The sequence below is a fragment of the Amphimedon queenslandica genome, unplaced genomic scaffold, assembly GCF_000090795.2.
Source record: "Amphimedon queenslandica unplaced genomic scaffold, v1.1 AMPQUscaffold_12921, whole genome shotgun sequence".
In the NCBI taxonomy this organism is placed as follows: Eukaryota; Metazoa; Porifera; class Demospongiae; order Haplosclerida; family Niphatidae; genus Amphimedon; species Amphimedon queenslandica.
This window is the reverse complement of record NW_003546843.1, coordinates 8,410-16,362: the sequence shown is the minus strand read 5'-3', so window position 1 is coordinate 16,362 and position 7,953 is coordinate 8,410. Positions and strand designations below refer to the sequence as shown.

Sequence of the window (7,953 nt, the reverse complement as noted above, 5' to 3'; positions counted from 1 at the left end):
ACTATGGGACTCCTAACATAACTATGGGACATGCTAACTAGGGGACTCCTAACCTAGTGGAAAAGGTAAAAATGAAATTTTATGTAAGTAATAACAGTAAAAATGTAGATAAATGAGATTCGAACCATCACCGCCTTACGTCCAAATGTAGCATTCAGCTCCCTGTAGCTTGCCCGCTGTGCCACCACAATCTCACTGCCAAAATTCACCATGTTGTCATAATTATAATGATTGCTCCTATATAGGGGCGAAGCCCCTATAGGGGGCCAGGCCCCCTACTGGCTCTATAAGCTGTTGTTAAAGGAAACCGTTTTACAGCGCAGGAGCCACAGCCTATTATTATTATTATTATTATTATTAATATTATTATTAGTTATTCGTACACAAAGAGAGAGTCAGAAAGATTGTACAGTACGAAAGAGAAGTCCACCTAGTAATTAAATTATTGTTGTTTTTATTATTATTATTATTATTATTATTACTTTATTATTATTGTTGTTATTAGTTACTCGTATACAAAGAGAGGGTCAGGAAGATAGTACAGTACAAAAGAGGAGTGCACCAGGTAATTAAGTTGTTGTTCTTGTTGTTATTATGTTCATTGTTATCAATATTAGTTACTCGTACACAAGGAGAGGATCAGAAAGATACAGTACAGAAGAGAAGTGTACCAGGTAACTAAATTGTTTTTGTTGTTATTATTATTATTATAATCATTATTAGTTACTTGTGCACAAAGAGAAGGTCAGAAAGAAAGTACAGTACAAAAGAGAAGTGCACCACGTAATTAAATTGTTTTTGTTAATATTATTATTACTGTTATTATTAGTTATTCGTACGCAAGGAGAGGGTCAGAAATATAGTACAGTACAAAAGAGAAGTGCACTAGGTAATTTAATTGTTTTTGTTCTTGTTGTTATTATTATTATTGTCATTATTAGTTCTTCGGAGAGAGTCAGAAAGATTTTACAGTACGAAAGAGAAGTGCACCTTGTAATTAAACTATTGTTGTTATTATTATTATTATTATTATTATTACTATTTACTCATACACAAAGAGAGGGTCAGAGAGATAGTACGGTACTGTACACAAGAGAGTGAACCAGGTAATTAGTTATTATCATTACTATCATTATTAGTTACTCATACACAAGGATTGGGTCAGAAAGATATTACAGGGAAAAAGAGAAGTGCACCAGGTAATTGAATTGTTGTTGTTATTATTATTATTAATACCGTATTTCCTCGTGGAAACGCCTACTCCCTATAAACGCCCATGCCTGTATAAACGCCTAGAGACAGCATATAACTTTGACAGTAAACGCCCATGCTTGTTTAGACACCCATTCTTGATTAAAAGCTTATACCACACCCACCTGCCCCATCCACGTGGTACATGTACCTTACATGGTCTACATTCTACAATGGCAGCTGCAGCTAAGAAGGCTAAGGAAACTCATAGAAGTTTTGATGTCAGTTTTAAACTACACATTGTGTCTATTGAAACATGGCGGTAAGGATTATTTTTGGTTATAAACACCCACCTCTTATAAACACCTACTTCATTTAAATGCCTGGCAAATGGGTCTCTATAATAAATAAACGCCTAGGCATTTACATAAGGAAATACAGTACTATTATTATTAATTATTCATACACATAGATAGTGTCAGAAAGATTGTACAGTAGTGCACCAGATAAGTAAGTTATTGTTGTTATTATTATTATTATTGTTATTACTTACTTGTACACAGAGAGAGGGTCAGAAAGATGGTAAAGTACAAAAGAGGAGTGCACCAGCTAATTAAGTTGTTGTTGTTATTGTTATTGTTATTGTTAATATTATTATTAGTTACTCGTACACAATGAGAGAGTCAGAAAGATTTTACAGTATGAAAGAGAAGTGCAGCAGGTAATTAAATTATTGTTTTTATTATTATTATTATTGTTATTGTTATTAGCAAGAGTGGATAATTATTTAGGGAGAGTATCTAACGTGCCTATAATCTGTCATACCACAGCGCGTATGTTTACATAGCAACGATAGCATGGTAATTAGCACCAAGTAGGCATTCTTGCGTCCTTATAATTATTCATTCCAAGTCTGAAAGCTGCAAATATGAAATAGCCAACCATTAGAAGAACATATTCCTGTATGCTCCTCATTTCTCACACTACATGATCTTCACAGTGGAGATATAAGTCTTAAAGTTGCCTGCATGCTTCAGGCACCATTTTATTAACCACACCCATAATTTTGAAAATTACTGGGATTATCTCCGTACACTTGCAAAAAACGGATGTAAACATACGCGCTGTGGTGTCAGAGAATATAGGCAGGTTAGACCCTCTCCCTAAATAATTATCCAGTCTTGTTATTAGTTACTAGTAAACAAAGAGAGGGTCTGAAAGATAGCACAATACAAGAGGAGTGCACCAGGTAATTAAGTTGTTGTTATTATTATTGTTATTGTTATTTTTATTATTAGTTACTCGTAAACAAAGAGAGTCGGAAAGATTGTACAGTATGAAAGAGAAATGTATCAGGTAATTAAATTATTGTTATTATTGTTATTAGTTACTAGTAAAGAAAGAGAGGGTCAGAAAGATAGTACAGTACAAAATGCACAGGGTAATTAAGTTGTTGTTGTTATTATTAATATTGTTATTATTATTTTTATTATTAGTTACTCATACACAAAGAGAGAGTCAGAAAGATTGTACAGTACAAAAAAGAAGTGAACCAGGTATTTAAATTGTTGTTGTTATTATTTTTATTGTTGATATTATTTTCATTATTAGTTATTCGTACAGAAAGAGAGAGTCAGAAAGATTGTACAGCATGAAAGAGAAGTGCACCTAGTAATTAAATTGTTGTTGTTATTATTATTATGATTATCATTATTATTATTATTAGTTACTCGTATTCAAAGGGAGGGTCAGAAAGATACATTAGTACACTACAAAAGAGAATTGACGTCAGATTAGACTATATTCATAAAATTAATGATATTCATAGTTAACGTAAGTATATTCATTAGCGCAATAACTATATTCATTGCTGAACATTAATGCTTTGGCTTTCTTGAAATGGCATTTTAAAAATCACTACAAAATGAGCGAAAAGAAACTCCATCAGGTAATAGAAAAAAGTAGTGTTATGACACACGATCAATAAAATGATAAATTTGCAGGTTATTTATATGTTTAAATCCATGTCTGACAAATGCCACTGAACACAAGGCAAATGAGAATATCAGCTTCAACTGCAACTGAATCTACAATGAAAAAAGGGAATAAATTTGCTTAGTAATTACAACAAGTTCATAAAGTATGAAAAGTTATGCAGCAATTTTTTTAATATTTAAAGTTCAATGATTTATAACTTCTAAACAGTTCATTGTAAAAGTTTAAAACAAGCACAAGTTGTACAACTTTTTATTTCCTTTAAAATGGCAATAATTAAAAAAATTTTAAAATTTCATCCAAAGTTCCTTAATAGAGTCAATACCAGATATATCGCAATTTACCAGTGGACTGTTATATTAAATTAATTTAAACTTGGCTGGTATGGTCTGCTGGTCTTAATATTCTATGGGAGAACAGCGTTAAGAACTCCTGAAATGTCACTTTCTGTTAGTCAAAGGCTCTTTTAGGGAGATTGCAGCTAGGAGTTGGTACTTATCGTCAGTGGTTTATTTTGGCCAGATTTGGTTCCAATTGTTGCTTCACTGTGTTTCTCAGGTAACTAGTATTGAATCAAAAAGCTAAATGAATGATGCTTTTGTTCTTTCCTTAACCCTTTGTTATAATAATGATTTTGTTTTGGATAGCATTGCATGGTAAATCTAGATTAAATTCTTAGAAGTTATAAGTACTTCCAACACTACTATATATCTTGGAATCAATGTGAGATGCATGTACCTTCAATAACACTTCATTTTCTGTAAACTTAGTTATTGGATGTTGCATCCAATGTTCTACTGGTGTAAAATGTCATCAAAGTTTGCAGTAATTTAGTTACTTTATAGACAATAAAATATTTTAACAAAAATGAGTGTTTGTGTTTATGTGGACGTCTCACGCACAAACTAGTTCCACACCTTTGTTTTTAAAAAGAGATCCATAGTTGGTTTGTGCAGGTTTTACAAACGAGTTCCTCTCCTTTAAGGGATCAATAGCTTGAAGTTCCATTCCTTATTCAGGGGATCAATAGTTCAAGTTTTTGGGTGTTCAAACTAGTTCCACTCCTGCTTCAGGGCATCACTAGTCAGTTTGTTGTCAACAAGCTAGTTCCTCTCACGTTGAAAGCGAAGTAAAGCATGTGCATTACACAAACTCTTTTCTGTTATTCATTTACCGATTGCATGGACAAGTTCTATTACGACCGAATCGATCACAATTACCACATTTTCTTTGTGTTGCAGGTGGTTCTAAAGATTGCCTTGGAGAATGTGGTACTTTGATATCCATTGTGAGGTCTGGTGGATCATCTACATCTAGTGCTAATTGTTGGGATAATCTCATTGGTTGAGATGCATCAGGAAGTTGGCAGGTTTTATCTTTCAATTTGTATAAACTATTATTTAATGAAGGTACCATTTCCTTTTACTTGACATACCCTTTGGTGGTAATACATTAGGTAAATCATCTTCCATTATTTGAGCGTCTACTTTCAGCAAATTCAATGGGCTGCAACTAAATCAAGTGAGGTTGCATTTACAAAAAGTGTTGAAGGACTTTGATGCCTTTTACTTTCTTGAATAATGTAGCAAAGTCACTTGACCAGTCAAATGTTTCTACATTGAGTTCACCATTGCCACTTCCTACTGGTTGGGCTTTGTTAACAGCAGATGATTGTTCTACAACTTAAACAAAGTCCTCCAATGAGTGCACCTCAACTTTACGGAATGTTTGCTTTAAGGTACTTTTGGATGAAATTTTAATATTTTTTTAATTGCTGCCATTTTATAGTAAAGAAAAAGTTGTAATACTTGTGTTATTTTAAAATTTTTACTACGCACTGTTTAGAAGTTATAGATCATTTAACTTTTAATATTAAAAGAAATTCCTGCATAACTTTTTATACTTTATAAGCCATCTTTGATCTTGTGTCATTTCTGAATACCTCCGAATATTATAAAACTGGCAGGAAAAATTAATTGCAAGGTAAAGTTAAGTTATGACATCATATTAGTCAAACCATTAATAAAAATGGCCACCAGTATGTATTTCCTGACTATTGTTTATTTAGCTGTTTCATCTGGTGAATGCATGCTCTACGAAGCTCTAAAGCTTGCAATCATGGCATAATGAAGGCAAACACTCAATCAAGTTTGTATGCAGTAAATGCTTTTGTGATACACTGATGTTTGAAAGTCAACAAAACTTTATGAGAGATTGCAGCCCATTTTGCAAAACTTGAAAAACTTTTGCCAAATGATGCCACATACGTCAATAGAAAATAATATTATGAACACAATGATGTTACTAAAAATTAAAGTACTCTCATCATGTTCAAGAATTCTTTACTCAGTTTTCATCCATTTTACAAAGTTTAGTAAAGTTTATTGAATCTCACTATTGAGAAAAAAATTGAAAAAAATATATATTGTAGAAAAAGTATTAAAAAAACAATTTGTGTTTCGAAATTTAAATTGTGCGTTCAGCCCGTTGTACCTTAAAAGGCCAAAGTACCAATCTGGAGAAATTTTTGTGCCTAACTCGCAGAAAAGATATTGAAATGGACGCATTAAGTCCTGTGATTACTTTCCATATGAGGTACTAAAGTAAATAAACAATTATATTTTAAATGTTACATAGTTGTGCATGCATTATACTTATTTCAATAACTTTTACTTAATGTTGCCCTGTGCAGTTGTCAGCATTGAAATGAATATTGACTGAGTTGAGGCCATGATTCTTGAAATAAAAGTGTACCATGCTTATGACAGGATCTGGCTCTTTACCAGTGTTAAATGATTCATCGATCAAGAAATGAACCATTTGAGGGTTAGCTGCACAGCACACCCCAAATATCCCACATTTTCTGGGAGCAAGAGTAGGTGATTATCTGCTCTTGCTGGGAGTAAGAAAAAAATTTGACCTGCTTGTAGTGGACTTGAAGGATGGTGAACCCATTGAAAAAGTAAGCAAGGTATATACACTTCAATATCATCAGATGTTACCACTTGAGCATACTCAATGCTTTATTGTGCTACAATATTTAACATGGCAAGTGGCCTTCTTAATGATGGATTGTAATTATCTGCTGCATCAGTATACAGCCCTTTTAACAATAATTATGCCTCTTTTAATATATCCTTATAGTACTTCCTTTTCTTTTTAACAAGACTTCAGTCATGTAGTGCCTTTTGCATTTCCTGAAAATAATAAGTAGAATATTGTGTTACTATGGTACTAATTTACCTCTTACCTCAGTGGCACACAAATCAGGCTTAGGCTTCATTTTTTCAATGCAAGGCAGGTAGCACTGTCACGACATGTTGAATGTTCTTTTAGCACATTCTTTGACATGGTGAATACATGAGACATGTGCTGTCATAGTGAAGTTGACACTTTAGGCTTGCATACACAGTCATTTCTTTATTTTTGTTTGGCTAATATAGAAGTTCCTCAGTAACCAGAGGATATTTTTGTCTAAGTACTGTAGAGAAAAGAAACTTTCGATATGTTTCTTTTATCAAATACCATAATAGCACGTTATGGAATAGCAGGAACTTTTTGAGGGAGTTAAATTTGGTGAATTGCTAGATTTTGGTGATTGGCAAATTTTAATTTGGTGTATTATTGGCCACAAGCCATTGACCATGAGTATAATGGCAGGTAAAAGGCTATCAAAATGCCAAATTTGCCTACTTTAATTCCCACCAAAATATCATTATACTGATTTTAGTACAAATGAAATTAAAATAATTAATTATACAGAAACAAATATGAACAATATGGCGAAGGAGCACATTATAAAAAGGACAAAAGTAAAATTTTGTTTGCTAAATGTATATTCGAGTCTTGTTTAATAAGTTATTATTATATGCAATTAGGCTTGTGACAATATATGGTAGACTTTTTTCATATTTATAATTATTATTAATGATTCTGTTCTTTATTATTTATTTTGCTGTATAGATCACTCTACATTTCAAAACTTTCTATTATTGTGCTTTTACATTTACATTTCAAATATTGCATAATATTGAATCCTTTCCCTTTTTGGTGTTTCTGAGTCTTTATTATTATGATGAAATGCATAACCATGTCTAGATTGCTACATAAAAACATTTTTCTAATGAACTTTTTTTTCTCTTGCTGTAGTGATAACAATTACATTACGGTTTCGCCTTTCTTTTCTCGTTTCTGTCTTTCTCTTCCAATTTCCCCTATCATAGACTCTACAGTTTACAGTTATTTTTTGATACATTTAATTATTTCAGTCGACTCAAGTACTATATGCATTTTCCTACTCTCATTGCTATGATGAAATGCTTACTTTACTGATTCACTGTGTTTCTAGTCACATGTATTTTGGGTAGATTACACTTTACTGGCCCCAAGCAAATTCACCATTTTACTGTGTTTGCGTCACAGGATGTGGTTACATACGTCACAAGCACCACATTCAAATCATACATCACGTGATCCAAAAACAAAATGGCGACCATTTTCATTCTAACCAATGCAATTGTACTAGATGACATTTATGCTATATGCAGCAAGCCAAGACAAGAGATATGCAAATGGCTGTGAAGGAAAGGGGTGCTAGGAGACTTTACTGATCATGACTGTCCTAAGTGCTGTAATGGGAGGATGAGGCTGACAAAGGACACTTCTTTTTCACAAGATCTTATTATTATGTAAATTTTCATAAAATGCACAAAAACTCAAGTAGGCTGTGAGGGTTTAGGGTTTAGGGTTTAGTGTTTAGTATTTAGT

The 7,953-nt window shown here is 32.7% G+C and overlaps 1 long non-coding RNA gene across 1 annotated transcript; it reads left to right on the top strand.

Moving 5' to 3' along the window:
* Nucleotides 1-600: 600 nt before the first annotated feature.
* Nucleotides 601-2,999, top strand: LOC109586235 (uncharacterized). Its single transcript, XR_002186892.1, has 14 exons — nt 601-674; nt 724-783; nt 830-889; nt 942-993; nt 1,059-1,106; nt 1,155-1,199; nt 1,664-1,701; nt 1,755-1,912; nt 2,383-2,440; nt 2,490-2,547; nt 2,591-2,632; nt 2,688-2,747; nt 2,803-2,862; nt 2,918-2,999. It is a non-coding gene; the product is annotated as an uncharacterized LOC109586235 (long non-coding RNA).
* The last annotated feature ends 4,954 nt before the right edge of the window (nt 3,000-7,953 follow it).